This window comes from Mytilus trossulus, chromosome 1 (assembly GCF_036588685.1).
Source record: "Mytilus trossulus isolate FHL-02 chromosome 1, PNRI_Mtr1.1.1.hap1, whole genome shotgun sequence".
Classification (NCBI taxonomy): Eukaryota; Metazoa; Mollusca; class Bivalvia; order Mytilida; family Mytilidae; genus Mytilus; species Mytilus trossulus.
Window position 1 is genome coordinate 83,027,747 of NC_086373.1, and position 14,129 is coordinate 83,041,875.

Below are 14,129 nucleotides of genomic sequence, written 5' to 3' on the forward strand. Positions count from 1 at the left end.
ATTTTTAGGTAGTGATGTTTTTACCTGGACATTTGTCATATGCATGTATACCGTATACAACATATTAAAGGATGCATTATATTGACCAATTGATTATAACGGTCTAATCGACATTATCTGAAACATATAGTGATGATGTCACCACATGTAATGCATTCGATCTTTAAAAATTCGACTTTAAAATCTAGCTGGGTTTCTTTTACCAGAAATCAAGTACCAGAACATGTTCATAAAAATTTCGTTCACTAGATCGAAAATGTGCATAAACCCTTAACAGAACATATATCCATGACATAGTCCTCCACTACAATTACTACATAATTACACATTTATAAGTCTTTTTGATGATAACCTTAGGTCTATCAGTGACAAGATGAGAATAAAACTCTATTTTCTTCTTGCAAAAATTATGCTACGTCCCTGGGTGGGCTCGAACCACCAACCTTTCGGTTAACAGCCGAACGCGCTAACCAATTGCGCCACAGAGACTGGCATGTCAAGCTTTAGAATTTTTAGGTAGTGATGTTTTTACCTGGACATTTGTCATATGCATGTATACCGTATACAACATATTAAAGGATGCATTATATTGACCAATTGATTATAACGGTCTAATCGACATTATCTGAAACATATAGTGATGATGTCACCACATGTAATGCATTCGATCTTTAAAAATTCGACTTTAAAATCTGGCTGGGTTTCTTTTACCAGAAATCAAGTACCAGAACATGTTCATAAAAATTTCGTTCACTAGATCGAAAATGTGCATAAACCCTTAACAGAACATATATCCATGACATAGTCCTCCACTACAATTACTACATAATTACACATTTATAAGTCTTTTTGATGATAACCTTAGGTCTATCAGTGACAAGATGAGAATAAAACTCTATTTTCTTCTTGCAAAAATTATGCTACGTCCCTGGGTGGGCTCGAACCACCAACCTTTCGGTTAACAGCCGAACGCGCTAACCAATTGCGCCACAGAGACTGGCATGTCAAGCTTTAGAATTTTTAGGTAGTGATGTTTTTACCTGGACATTTGTCATATGCATGTATACCGTATACAACATATTAAAGGATGCATTATATTGACCAATTGATTATAACGGTCTAATCGACATTATCTGAAACATATAGTGATGATGTCACCACATGTAATGCATTCGATCTTTAAAAATTCGACTTTAAAATCTAGCTGGGTTTCTTTTACCAGAAATCAAGTACCAGAACATGTTCATAAAAATTTCGTTCACTAGATCGAAAATGTGCATAAACCCTTAACAGAACATATATCCATGACATAGTCCTCCACTACAATTACTACATAATTACACATTTATAAGTCTTTTTGATGATAACCTTAGGTCTATCAGTGACAAGACAGTGGCGTAGCTGGGTCATTTTTACGTGTACGCCCGAACCTTGGCGAGGGATATGAGGGGGTTTCAACCGCTCAATTTTAAAGCACCTGGTAGTGGGTTCGAAAGGGAAAGCTATCGAGAATGTACTATAATGATTCCTGTCAGTAAAAGAATCATTGATAGCAACATACTTTTGAATCAAAATGTTTTTGGTTTTTTTTGGTTAAATTTTGTAATATGCTAACTTATTCATCGTGTTAAACTGGAAGCTAGCCTAATGGTCATTGGTTTTAGAGAAAACGTCCAGACCAATACTACTTTTAAAGTCATAAGAAACCTCAAATTAAAAAAAAAAAATGCATATGTTTTTTATAACTCAATGGATAGTTTTCATTATAAAACTTATGTACATATACTTTTTTCTGAAGAAAATTCTTTAATTTATTCATATTTAGAAGAAGTTTACTTTATTTTAATAGCTTGCTTCCAGCAAACAATTCCCCCGACATATTTTCCGTATGCAAAGTTACCTCAGTGCGACCCATCTCGTAAAAATCCGGTGATCACAATACGCATGGATGTCCTTAAAATAATCTATTATCTGAATTTACATGTTAAACACGTGCACTCTTTCAATGCTTTTTTGTTTATTTTTTGTCGATTGTTGACAAACAGGTGACCATCGTTAAACTTCGGCTTCAAAACACGAACTTTAATTACCTGCCATATTTTCACAACAACACCGACTGATTGAAAAAAAATTGACGATTATACGAAATTTACACGAAAAAAAATGATAAATTCGTGCACAGAAGACTTAGTTTATGATGTTTGTATGCATTGGTTCAAGATTTGGAAGAACATAATTTTTCACCGGTCACTCGTTTCTTATGACTTTAAACAAGTTTAAAAGGTGCCGTGAGTGAGCATACAATCGACAAAAGCCCATTTTAATGAACACGAAAAAAATATTTCTTAGAGGAGCAATATAAAAAAATTCTGGAACACCTATGATTTCTTCCCACACAAAGTGAATCAATTTATCATTCCTTTAAAGGGATTTAAAAAAAATCTAAAATTTTCTTTTGATATTTTTTTCTTGATCTGGAATATTTCACGACAATCTATGAAGGTTTTATAAATTGAACAATTAATTGCGCAAAGAAGAGTCCGGCTATCAGAAAAGAACAGAAAAATGAACGAAAACAAATGCTTACAAATTTTAGATTTAGACATTAGTCATAGAAAAAGCTTCTTCGGCATTTTCATAAAATTCGAAGAATGTTCGATAAGTAGTTAATGTTATTGAGAAATAACAAAATGTAAGCCCAAACTGCGACCACTTATTAATTGCAGAAAGAAATACATTTTGTCCTTAAATGCGGGGAAATTAAAGATATAATTGCATTATTATATTATATATATTGCTCTGAATACTCTTTTGGTCATAAACAGTTTCTGTCCAACTTTCGTAAAATTTCACGGAGGGTCATTCAAAAGACTTTATCCACATTCGGAACCTAAATATTGTCGCCGCTTTGTCTCGCTTTTTGGGACACAAATCAAAGGCTTGACCAAAATACAAACAGCATATCGAATCTGAGCAGATAGTGAATTGCTTTAAATATAAGAAAGTACGTAGAATTCATAGTAGATTCAGACTTTTACAAAAGATTCGAATAAATATATTCAATGATCTATTTGAGTAAATTTAGTTGTTTTTATTTAAAATTACAATCCATTGAAAAAGAAGCTTAAGGCTGGTGTGCTTTTGACCAGTTTTTCTTATTCTATGTCGACTATTTGTTTTATTTTCAAAATTCAAGTGTACGCCCGGGCGTTTTGACGTAAACGTAGCTACGCGCATGCAAGATGAGAATAAAACTCTATTTTCTTCTTGCAAAAATTATGCTACGTCCCTGGGTGGGCTCGAACCACCAACCTTTCGGTTAACAGCCGAACGCGCTAACCAATTGCGCCACAGAGACTGGCATGTCAAGCTTTAGAATTTTTAGGTAGTGATGTTTTTACCTGGACATTTGTCATATGCATGTATACCGTATACAACATATTAAAGGATGCATTATATTGACCAATTGATTATAACGGTCTAATCGACATTATCTGAAACATATAGTGATGATGTCACCACATGTAATGCATTCGATCTTTAAAAATTCGACTTTAAAATCTAGCTGGGTTTCTTTTACCAGAAATCAAGTACCAGAACATGTTCATAAAAATTTCGTTCACTAGATCGAAAATGTGCATAAACCCTTAACAGAACATATATCCATGACATAGTCCTCCACTACAATTACTACATAATTACACATTTATAAGTCTTTTTGATGATAACCTTAGGTCTATCAGTGACAAGATGAGAATAAAACTCTATTTTCTTCTTGCAAAAATTATGCTACGTCCCTGGGTGGGCTCGAACCACCAACCTTTCGGTTAACAGCCGAACGCGCTAACCAATTGCGCCACAGAGACTGGCATGTCAAGCTTTAGAATTTTTAGGTAGTGATGTTTTTACCTGGACATTTGTCATATGCATGTATACCGTATACAACATATTAAAGGATGCATTATATTGACCAATTGATTATAACGGTCTAATCGACATTATCTGAAACATATAGTGATGATGTCACCACATGTAATGCATTCGATCTTTAAAAATTCGACTTTAAAATCTAGCTGGGTTTCTTTTACCAGAAATCAAGTACCAGAACATGTTCATAAAAATTTCGTTCACTAGATCGAAAATGTGCATAAACCCTTAACAGAACATATATCCATGACATAGTCCTCCACTACAATTACTACATAATTACACATTTATAAGTCTTTTTGATGATAACCTTAGGTCTATCAGTGACAAGATGAGAATAAAACTCTATTTTCTTCTTGCAAAAATTATGCTACGTCCCTGGGTGGGCTCGAACCACCAACCTTTCGGTTAACAGCCGAACGCGCTAACCAATTGCGCCACAGAGACTGGCATGTCAAGCTTTAGAATTTTTAGGTAGTGATGTTTTTACCTGGACATTTGTCATATGCATGTATACCGTATACAACATATTAAAGGATGCATTATATTGACCAATTGATTATAACGGTCTAATCGACATTATCTGAAACATATAGTGATGATGTCACCACATGTAATGCATTCGATCTTTAAAAATTCGACTTTAAAATCTAGCTGGGTTTCTTTTACCAGAAATCAAGTACCAGAACATGTTCATAAAAATTTCGTTCACTAGATCGAAAATGTGCATAAACCCTTAACAGAACATATATCCATGACATAGTCCTCCACTACAATTACTACATAATTACACATTTATAAGTCTTTTTGATGATAACCTTAGGTCTATCAGTGACAAGATGAGAATAAAACTCTATTTTCTTCTTGCAAAAATTATGCTACGTCCCTGGGTGGGCTCGAACCACCAACCTTTCGGTTAACAGCCGAACGCGCTAACCAATTGCGCCACAGAGACTGGCATGTCAAGCTTTAGAATTTTTAGGTAGTGATGTTTTTACCTGGACATTTGTCATATGCATGTATACCGTATACAACATATTAAAGGATGCATTATATTGACCAATTGATTATAACGGTCTAATCGACATTATCTGAAACATATAGTGATGATGTCACCACATGTAATGCATTCGATCTTTAAAAATTCGACTTTAAAATCTAGCTGGGTTTCTTTTACCAGAAATCAAGTACCAGAACATGTTCATAAAAATTTCGTTCACTAGATCGAAAATGTGCATAAACCCTTAACAGAACATATATCCATGACATAGTCCTCCACTACAATTACTACATAATTACACATTTATAAGTCTTTTTGATGATAACCTTAGGTCTATCAGTGACAAGATGAGAATAAAACTCTATTTTCTTCTTGCAAAAATTATGCTACGTCCCTGGGTGGGCTCGAACCACCAACCTTTCGGTTAACAGCCGAACGCGCTAACCAATTGCGCCACAGAGACTGGCATGTCAAGCTTTAGAATTTTTAGGTAGTGATGTTTTTACCTGGACATTTGTCATATGCATGTATACCGTATACAACATATTAAAGGATGCATTATATTGACCAATTGATTATAACGGTCTAATCGACATTATCTGAAACATATAGTGATGATGTCACCACATGTAATGCATTCGATCTTTAAAAATTCGACTTTAAAATCTAGCTGGGTTTCTTTTACCAGAAATCAAGTACCAGAACATGTTCATAAAAATTTCGTTCACTAGATCGAAAATGTGCATAAACCCTTAACAGAACATATATCCATGACATAGTCCTCCACTACAATTACTACATAATTACACATTTATAAGTCTTTTTGATGATAACCTTAGGTCTATCAGTGACAAGATGAGAATAAAACTCTATTTTCTTCTTGCAAAAATTATGCTACGTCCCTGGGTGGGCTCGAACCACCAACCTTTCGGTTAACAGCCGAACGCGCTAACCAATTGCGCCACAGAGACTGGCATGTCAAGCTTTAGAATTTTTAGGTAGTGATGTTTTTACCTGGACATTTGTCATATGCATGTATACCGTATACAACATATTAAAGGATGCATTATATTGACCAATTGATTATAACGGTCTAATCGACATTATCTGAAACATATAGTGATGATGTCACCACATGTAATGCATTCGATCTTTAAAAATTCGACTTTAAAATCTAGCTGGGTTTCTTTTACCAGAAATCAAGTACCAGAACATGTTCATAAAAATTTCGTTCACTAGATCGAAAATGTGCATAAACCCTTAACAGAACATATATCCATGACATAGTCCTCCACTACAATTACTACATAATTACACATTTATAAGTCTTTTTGATGATAACCTTAGGTCTATCAGTGACAAGATGAGAATAAAACTCTATTTTCTTCTTGCAAAAATTATGCTACGTCCCTGGGTGGGCTCGAACCACCAACCTTTCGGTTAACAGCCGAACGCGCTAACCAATTGCGCCACAGAGACTGGCATGTCAAGCTTTAGAATTTTTAGGTAGTGATGTTTTTACCTGGACATTTGTCATATGCATGTATACCGTATACAACATATTAAAGGATGCATTATATTGACCAATTGATTATAACGGTCTAATCGACATTATCTGAAACATATAGTGATGATGTCACCACATGTAATGCATTCGATCTTTAAAAATTCGACTTTAAAATCTGGCTGGGTTTCTTTTACCAGAAATCAAGTACCAGAACATGTTCATAAAAATTTCGTTCACTAGATCGAAAATGTGCATAAACCCTTAACAGAACATATATCCATGACATAGTCCTCCACTACAATTACTACATAATTACACATTTATAAGTCTTTTTGATGATAACCTTAGGTCTATCAGTGACAAGATGAGAATAAAACTCTATTTTCTTCTTGCAAAAATTATGCTACGTCCCTGGGTGGGCTCGAACCACCAACCTTTCGGTTAACAGCCGAACGCGCTAACCAATTGCGCCACAGAGACTGGCATGTCAAGCTTTAGAATTTTTAGGTAGTGATGTTTTTACCTGGACATTTGTCATATGCATGTATACCGTATACAACATATTAAAGGATGCATTATATTGACCAATTGATTATAACGGTCTAATCGACATTATCTGAAACATATAGTGATGATGTCACCACATGTAATGCATTCGATCTTTAAAAATTCGACTTTAAAATCTAGCTGGGTTTCTTTTACCAGAAATCAAGTACCAGAACATGTTCATAAAAATTTCGTTCACTAGATCGAAAATGTGCATAAACCCTTAACAGAACATATATCCATGACATAGTCCTCCACTACAATTACTACATAATTACACATTTATAAGTCTTTTTGATGATAACCTTAGGTCTATCAGTGACAAGACAGTGGCGTAGCTGGGTCATTTTTACGTGTACGCCCGAACCTTGGCGAGGGATATGAGGGGGTTTCAACCGCTCAATTTTAAAGCACCTGGTAGTGGGTTCGAAAGGGAAAGCTATCGAGAATGTACTATAATGATTCCTGTCAGTAAAAGAATCATTGATAGCAACATACTTTTGAATCAAAATGTTTTTGGTTTTTTTTGGTTAAATTTTGTAATATGCTAACTTATTCATCGTGTTAAACTGGAAGCTAGCCTAATGGTCATTGGTTTTAGAGAAAACGTCCAGACCAATACTACTTTTAAAGTCATAAGAAACCTCAAATTAAAAAAAAAAAATGCATATGTTTTTTATAACTCAATGGATAGTTTTCATTATAAAACTTATGTACATATACTTTTTTCTGAAGAAAATTCTTTAATTTATTCATATTTAGAAGAAGTTTACTTTATTTTAATAGCTTGCTTCCAGCAAACAATTCCCCCGACATATTTTCCGTATGCAAAGTTACCTCAGTGCGACCCATCTCGTAAAAATCCGGTGATCACAATACGCATGGATGTCCTTAAAATAATCTATTATCTGAATTTACATGTTAAACACGTGCACTCTTTCAATGCTTTTTTGTTTATTTTTTGTCGATTGTTGACAAACAGGTGACCATCGTTAAACTTCGGCTTCAAAACACGAACTTTAATTACCTGCCATATTTTCACAACAACACCGACTGATTGAAAAAAAATTGACGATTATACGAAATTTACACGAAAAAAAATGATAAATTCGTGCACAGAAGACTTAGTTTATGATGTTTGTATGCATTGGTTCAAGATTTGGAAGAACATAATTTTTCACCGGTCACTCGTTTCTTATGACTTTAAACAAGTTTAAAAGGTGCCGTGAGTGAGCATACAATCGACAAAAGCCCATTTTAATGAACACGAAAAAAATATTTCTTAGAGGAGCAATATAAAAAAATTCTGGAACACCTATGATTTCTTCCCACACAAAGTGAATCAATTTATCATTCCTTTAAAGGGATTTAAAAAAAATCTAAAATTTTCTTTTGATATTTTTTTCTTGATCTGGAATATTTCACGACAATCTATGAAGGTTTTATAAATTGAACAATTAATTGCGCAAAGAAGAGTCCGGCTATCAGAAAAGAACAGAAAAATGAACGAAAACAAATGCTTACAAATTTTAGATTTAGACATTAGTCATAGAAAAAGCTTCTTCGGCATTTTCATAAAATTCGAAGAATGTTCGATAAGTAGTTAATGTTATTGAGAAATAACAAAATGTAAGCCCAAACTGCGACCACTTATTAATTGCAGAAAGAAATACATTTTGTCCTTAAATGCGGGGAAATTAAAGATATAATTGCATTATTATATTATATATATTGCTCTGAATACTCTTTTGGTCATAAACAGTTTCTGTCCAACTTTCGTAAAATTTCACGGAGGGTCATTCAAAAGACTTTATCCACATTCGGAACCTAAATATTGTCGCCGCTTTGTCTCGCTTTTTGGGACACAAATCAAAGGCTTGACCAAAATACAAACAGCATATCGAATCTGAGCAGATAGTGAATTGCTTTAAATATAAGAAAGTACGTAGAATTCATAGTAGATTCAGACTTTTACAAAAGATTCGAATAAATATATTCAATGATCTATTTGAGTAAATTTAGTTGTTTTTATTTAAAATTACAATCCATTGAAAAAGAAGCTTAAGGCTGGTGTGCTTTTGACCAGTTTTTCTTATTCTATGTCGACTATTTGTTTTATTTTCAAAATTCAAGTGTACGCCCGGGCGTTTTGACGTAAACGTAGCTACGCGCATGCAAGATGAGAATAAAACTCTATTTTCTTCTTGCAAAAATTATGCTACGTCCCTGGGTGGGCTCGAACCACCAACCTTTCGGTTAACAGCCGAACGCGCTAACCAATTGCGCCACAGAGACTGGCATGTCAAGCTTTAGAATTTTTAGGTAGTGATGTTTTTACCTGGACATTTGTCATATGCATGTATACCGTATACAACATATTAAAGGATGCATTATATTGACCAATTGATTATAACGGTCTAATCGACATTATCTGAAACATATAGTGATGATGTCACCACATGTAATGCATTCGATCTTTAAAAATTCGACTTTAAAATCTAGCTGGGTTTCTTTTACCAGAAATCAAGTACCAGAACATGTTCATAAAAATTTCGTTCACTAGATCGAAAATGTGCATAAACCCTTAACAGAACATATATCCATGACATAGTCCTCCACTACAATTACTACATAATTACACATTTATAAGTCTTTTTGATGATAACCTTAGGTCTATCAGTGACAAGATGAGAATAAAACTCTATTTTCTTCTTGCAAAAATTATGCTACGTCCCTGGGTGGGCTCGAACCACCAACCTTTCGGTTAACAGCCGAACGCGCTAACCAATTGCGCCACAGAGACTGGCATGTCAAGCTTTAGAATTTTTAGGTAGTGATGTTTTTACCTGGACATTTGTCATATGCATGTATACCGTATACAACATATTAAAGGATGCATTATATTGACCAATTGATTATAACGGTCTAATCGACATTATCTGAAACATATAGTGATGATGTCACCACATGTAATGCATTCGATCTTTAAAAATTCGACTTTAAAATCTAGCTGGGTTTCTTTTACCAGAAATCAAGTACCAGAACATGTTCATAAAAATTTCGTTCACTAGATCGAAAATGTGCATAAACCCTTAACAGAACATATATCCATGACATAGTCCTCCACTACAATTACTACATAATTACACATTTATAAGTCTTTTTGATGATAACCTTAGGTCTATCAGTGACAAGATGAGAATAAAACTCTATTTTCTTCTTGCAAAAATTATGCTACGTCCCTGGGTGGGCTCGAACCACCAACCTTTCGGTTAACAGCCGAACGCGCTAACCAATTGCGCCACAGAGACTGGCATGTCAAGCTTTAGAATTTTTAGGTAGTGATGTTTTTACCTGGACATTTGTCATATGCATGTATACCGTATACAACATATTAAAGGATGCATTATATTGACCAATTGATTATAACGGTCTAATCGACATTATCTGAAACATATAGTGATGATGTCACCACATGTAATGCATTCGATCTTTAAAAATTCGACTTTAAAATCTAGCTGGGTTTCTTTTACCAGAAATCAAGTACCAGAACATGTTCATAAAAATTTCGTTCACTAGATCGAAAATGTGCATAAACCCTTAACAGAACATATATCCATGACATAGTCCTCCACTACAATTACTACATAATTACACATTTATAAGTCTTTTTGATGATAACCTTAGGTCTATCAGTGACAAGATGAGAATAAAACTCTATTTTCTTCTTGCAAAAATTATGCTACGTCCCTGGGTGGGCTCGAACCACCAACCTTTCGGTTAACAGCCGAACGCGCTAACCAATTGCGCCACAGAGACTGGCATGTCAAGCTTTAGAATTTTTAGGTAGTGATGTTTTTACCTGGACATTTGTCATATGCATGTATACCGTATACAACATATTAAAGGATGCATTATATTGACCAATTGATTATAACGGTCTAATCGACATTATCTGAAACATATAGTGATGATGTCACCACATGTAATGCATTCGATCTTTAAAAATTCGACTTTAAAATCTAGCTGGGTTTCTTTTACCAGAAATCAAGTACCAGAACATGTTCATAAAAATTTCGTTCACTAGATCGAAAATGTGCATAAACCCTTAACAGAACATATATCCATGACATAGTCCTCCACTACAATTACTACATAATTACACATTTATAAGTCTTTTTGATGATAACCTTAGGTCTATCAGTGACAAGATGAGAATAAAACTCTATTTTCTTCTTGCAAAAATTATGCTACGTCCCTGGGTGGGCTCGAACCACCAACCTTTCGGTTAACAGCCGAACGCGCTAACCAATTGCGCCACAGAGACTGGCATGTCAAGCTTTAGAATTTTTAGGTAGTGATGTTTTTACCTGGACATTTGTCATATGCATGTATACCGTATACAACATATTAAAGGATGCATTATATTGACCAATTGATTATAACGGTCTAATCGACATTATCTGAAACATATAGTGATGATGTCACCACATGTAATGCATTCGATCTTTAAAAATTCGACTTTAAAATCTAGCTGGGTTTCTTTTACCAGAAATCAAGTACCAGAACATGTTCATAAAAATTTCGTTCACTAGATCGAAAATGTGCATAAACCCTTAACAGAACATATATCCATGACATAGTCCTCCACTACAATTACTACATAATTACACATTTATAAGTCTTTTTGATGATAACCTTAGGTCTATCAGTGACAAGATGAGAATAAAACTCTATTTTCTTCTTGCAAAAATTATGCTACGTCCCTGGGTGGGCTCGAACCACCAACCTTTCGGTTAACAGCCGAACGCGCTAACCAATTGCGCCACAGAGACTGGCATGTCAAGCTTTAGAATTTTTAGGTAGTGATGTTTTTACCTGGACATTTGTCATATGCATGTATACCGTATACAACATATTAAAGGATGCATTATATTGACCAATTGATTATAACGGTCTAATCGACATTATCTGAAACATATAGTGATGATGTCACCACATGTAATGCATTCGATCTTTAAAAATTCGACTTTAAAATCTAGCTGGGTTTCTTTTACCAGAAATCAAGTACCAGAACATGTTCATAAAAATTTCGTTCACTAGATCGAAAATGTGCATAAACCCTTAACAGAACATATATCCATGACATAGTCCTCCACTACAATTACTACATAATTACACATTTATAAGTCTTTTTGATGATAACCTTAGGTCTATCAGTGACAAGATGAGAATAAAACTCTATTTTCTTCTTGCAAAAATTATGCTACGTCCCTGGGTGGGCTCGAACCACCAACCTTTCGGTTAACAGCCGAACGCGCTAACCAATTGCGCCACAGAGACTGGCATGTCAAGCTTTAGAATTTTTAGGTAGTGATGTTTTTACCTGGACATTTGTCATATGCATGTATACCGTATACAACATATTAAAGGATGCATTATATTGACCAATTGATTATAACGGTCTAATCGACATTATCTGAAACATATAGTGATGATGTCACCACATGTAATGCATTCGATCTTTAAAAATTCGACTTTAAAATCTAGCTGGGTTTCTTTTACCAGAAATCAAGTACCAGAACATGTTCATAAAAATTTCGTTCACTAGATCGAAAATGTGCATAAACCCTTAACAGAACATATATCCATGACATAGTCCTCCACTACAATTACTACATAATTACACATTTATAAGTCTTTTTGATGATAACCTTAGGTCTATCAGTGACAAGATGAGAATAAAACTCTATTTTCTTCTTGCAAAAATTATGCTACGTCCCTGGGTGGGCTCGAACCACCAACCTTTCGGTTAACAGCCGAACGCGCTAACCAATTGCGCCACAGAGACTGGCATGTCAAGCTTTAGAATTTTTAGGTAGTGATGTTTTTACCTGGACATTTGTCATATGCATGTATACCGTATACAACATATTAAAGGATGCATTATATTGACCAATTGATTATAACGGTCTAATCGACATTATCTGAAACATATAGTGATGATGTCACCACATGTAATGCATTCGATCTTTAAAAATTCGACTTTAAAATCTGGCTGGGTTTCTTTTACCAGAAATCAAGTACCAGAACATGTTCATAAAAATTTCGTTCACTAGATCGAAAATGTGCATAAACCCTTAACAGAACATATATCCATGACATAGTCCTCCACTACAATTACTACATAATTACACATTTATAAGTCTTTTTGATGATAACCTTAGGTCTATCAGTGACAAGATGAGAATAAAACTCTATTTTCTTCTTGCAAAAATTATGCTACGTCCCTGGGTGGGCTCGAACCACCAACCTTTCGGTTAACAGCCGAACGCGCTAACCAATTGCGCCACAGAGACTGGCATGTCAAGCTTTAGAATTTTTAGGTAGTGATGTTTTTACCTGGACATTTGTCATATGCATGTATACCGTATACAACATATTAAAGGATGCATTATATTGACCAATTGATTATAACGGTCTAATCGACATTATCTGAAACATATAGTGATGATGTCACCACATGTAATGCATTCGATCTTTAAAAATTCGACTTTAAAATCTGGCTGGGTTTCTTTTACCAGAAATCAAGTACCAGAACATGTTCATAAAAATTTCGTTCACTAGATCGAAAATGTGCATAAACCCTTAACAGAACATATATCCATGACATAGTCCTCCACTACAATTACTACATAATTACACATTTATAAGTCTTTTTGATGATAACCTTAGGTCTATCAGTGACAAGATGAGAATAAAACTCTATTTTCTTCTTGCAAAAATTATGCTACGTCCCTGGGTGGGCTCGAACCACCAACCTTTCGGTTAACAGCCGAACGCGCTAACCAATTGCGCCACAGAGACTGGCATGTCAAGCTTTAGAATTTTTAGGTAGTGATGTTTTTACCTGGACATTTGTCATATGCATGTATACCGTATACAACATATTAAAGGATGCATTATATTGACCAATTGATTATAACGGTCTAATCGACATTATCTGAAACATATAGTGATGATGTCACCACATGTAATGCATTCGATCTTTAAAAATTCGACTTTAAAATCTGGCTGGGTTTCTTTTACCAGAAATCAAGTACCAGAACATGTTCATAAAAATTTCGTTCACTAGATCGAAAATGTGCA

At 34.5% G+C, this 14,129-nt stretch overlaps 20 non-coding genes across 20 annotated transcripts; all 20 read right to left on the reverse strand.

The window, feature by feature from the left end:
- Nucleotides 1-415: 415 nt before the first annotated feature.
- On the reverse strand, nucleotides 416-489 carry Trnan-guu (transfer RNA asparagine (anticodon GUU)). The gene has a single exon. It is a non-coding gene; the product is annotated as a tRNA-Asn (tRNA).
- A 434-nt stretch (nucleotides 490-923) lies between these two features.
- On the reverse strand, nucleotides 924-997 carry Trnan-guu (transfer RNA asparagine (anticodon GUU)). Its single transcript has one exon. It is a non-coding gene; the product is annotated as a tRNA-Asn (tRNA).
- Nucleotides 998-3,284: 2,287 nt separating this feature from the next.
- On the reverse strand, nucleotides 3,285-3,358 carry Trnan-guu (transfer RNA asparagine (anticodon GUU)). Its single transcript has one exon. It is a non-coding gene; the product is annotated as a tRNA-Asn (tRNA).
- A 434-nt stretch (nucleotides 3,359-3,792) lies between these two features.
- Nucleotides 3,793-3,866, reverse strand: Trnan-guu (transfer RNA asparagine (anticodon GUU)). Its single transcript has one exon. It is a non-coding gene; the product is annotated as a tRNA-Asn (tRNA).
- Nucleotides 3,867-4,300: 434 nt separating this feature from the next.
- On the reverse strand, nucleotides 4,301-4,374 carry Trnan-guu (transfer RNA asparagine (anticodon GUU)). The gene has a single exon. It is a non-coding gene; the product is annotated as a tRNA-Asn (tRNA).
- Nucleotides 4,375-4,808: 434 nt separating this feature from the next.
- Trnan-guu (transfer RNA asparagine (anticodon GUU)) lies at nucleotides 4,809-4,882 on the reverse strand. Its single transcript has one exon. It is a non-coding gene; the product is annotated as a tRNA-Asn (tRNA).
- Nucleotides 4,883-5,316: 434 nt separating this feature from the next.
- On the reverse strand, nucleotides 5,317-5,390 carry Trnan-guu (transfer RNA asparagine (anticodon GUU)). Its single transcript has one exon. It is a non-coding gene; the product is annotated as a tRNA-Asn (tRNA).
- Nucleotides 5,391-5,824: 434 nt separating this feature from the next.
- On the reverse strand, nucleotides 5,825-5,898 carry Trnan-guu (transfer RNA asparagine (anticodon GUU)). The gene has a single exon. It is a non-coding gene; the product is annotated as a tRNA-Asn (tRNA).
- A 434-nt stretch (nucleotides 5,899-6,332) lies between these two features.
- On the reverse strand, nucleotides 6,333-6,406 carry Trnan-guu (transfer RNA asparagine (anticodon GUU)). The gene has a single exon. It is a non-coding gene; the product is annotated as a tRNA-Asn (tRNA).
- Nucleotides 6,407-6,840: 434 nt separating this feature from the next.
- Nucleotides 6,841-6,914, reverse strand: Trnan-guu (transfer RNA asparagine (anticodon GUU)). Its single transcript has one exon. It is a non-coding gene; the product is annotated as a tRNA-Asn (tRNA).
- Nucleotides 6,915-9,201: 2,287 nt separating this feature from the next.
- On the reverse strand, nucleotides 9,202-9,275 carry Trnan-guu (transfer RNA asparagine (anticodon GUU)). Its single transcript has one exon. It is a non-coding gene; the product is annotated as a tRNA-Asn (tRNA).
- Nucleotides 9,276-9,709: 434 nt separating this feature from the next.
- Trnan-guu (transfer RNA asparagine (anticodon GUU)) lies at nucleotides 9,710-9,783 on the reverse strand. Its single transcript has one exon. It is a non-coding gene; the product is annotated as a tRNA-Asn (tRNA).
- A 434-nt stretch (nucleotides 9,784-10,217) lies between these two features.
- Nucleotides 10,218-10,291, reverse strand: Trnan-guu (transfer RNA asparagine (anticodon GUU)). Its single transcript has one exon. It is a non-coding gene; the product is annotated as a tRNA-Asn (tRNA).
- A 434-nt stretch (nucleotides 10,292-10,725) lies between these two features.
- Trnan-guu (transfer RNA asparagine (anticodon GUU)) lies at nucleotides 10,726-10,799 on the reverse strand. The gene has a single exon. It is a non-coding gene; the product is annotated as a tRNA-Asn (tRNA).
- Nucleotides 10,800-11,233: 434 nt separating this feature from the next.
- On the reverse strand, nucleotides 11,234-11,307 carry Trnan-guu (transfer RNA asparagine (anticodon GUU)). The gene has a single exon. It is a non-coding gene; the product is annotated as a tRNA-Asn (tRNA).
- A 434-nt stretch (nucleotides 11,308-11,741) lies between these two features.
- On the reverse strand, nucleotides 11,742-11,815 carry Trnan-guu (transfer RNA asparagine (anticodon GUU)). The gene has a single exon. It is a non-coding gene; the product is annotated as a tRNA-Asn (tRNA).
- A 434-nt stretch (nucleotides 11,816-12,249) lies between these two features.
- Nucleotides 12,250-12,323, reverse strand: Trnan-guu (transfer RNA asparagine (anticodon GUU)). The gene has a single exon. It is a non-coding gene; the product is annotated as a tRNA-Asn (tRNA).
- Nucleotides 12,324-12,757: 434 nt separating this feature from the next.
- Trnan-guu (transfer RNA asparagine (anticodon GUU)) lies at nucleotides 12,758-12,831 on the reverse strand. The gene has a single exon. It is a non-coding gene; the product is annotated as a tRNA-Asn (tRNA).
- A 434-nt stretch (nucleotides 12,832-13,265) lies between these two features.
- Nucleotides 13,266-13,339, reverse strand: Trnan-guu (transfer RNA asparagine (anticodon GUU)). The gene has a single exon. It is a non-coding gene; the product is annotated as a tRNA-Asn (tRNA).
- Nucleotides 13,340-13,773: 434 nt separating this feature from the next.
- On the reverse strand, nucleotides 13,774-13,847 carry Trnan-guu (transfer RNA asparagine (anticodon GUU)). Its single transcript has one exon. It is a non-coding gene; the product is annotated as a tRNA-Asn (tRNA).
- Between the last annotated feature and the right edge of the window lie 282 nt (nucleotides 13,848-14,129).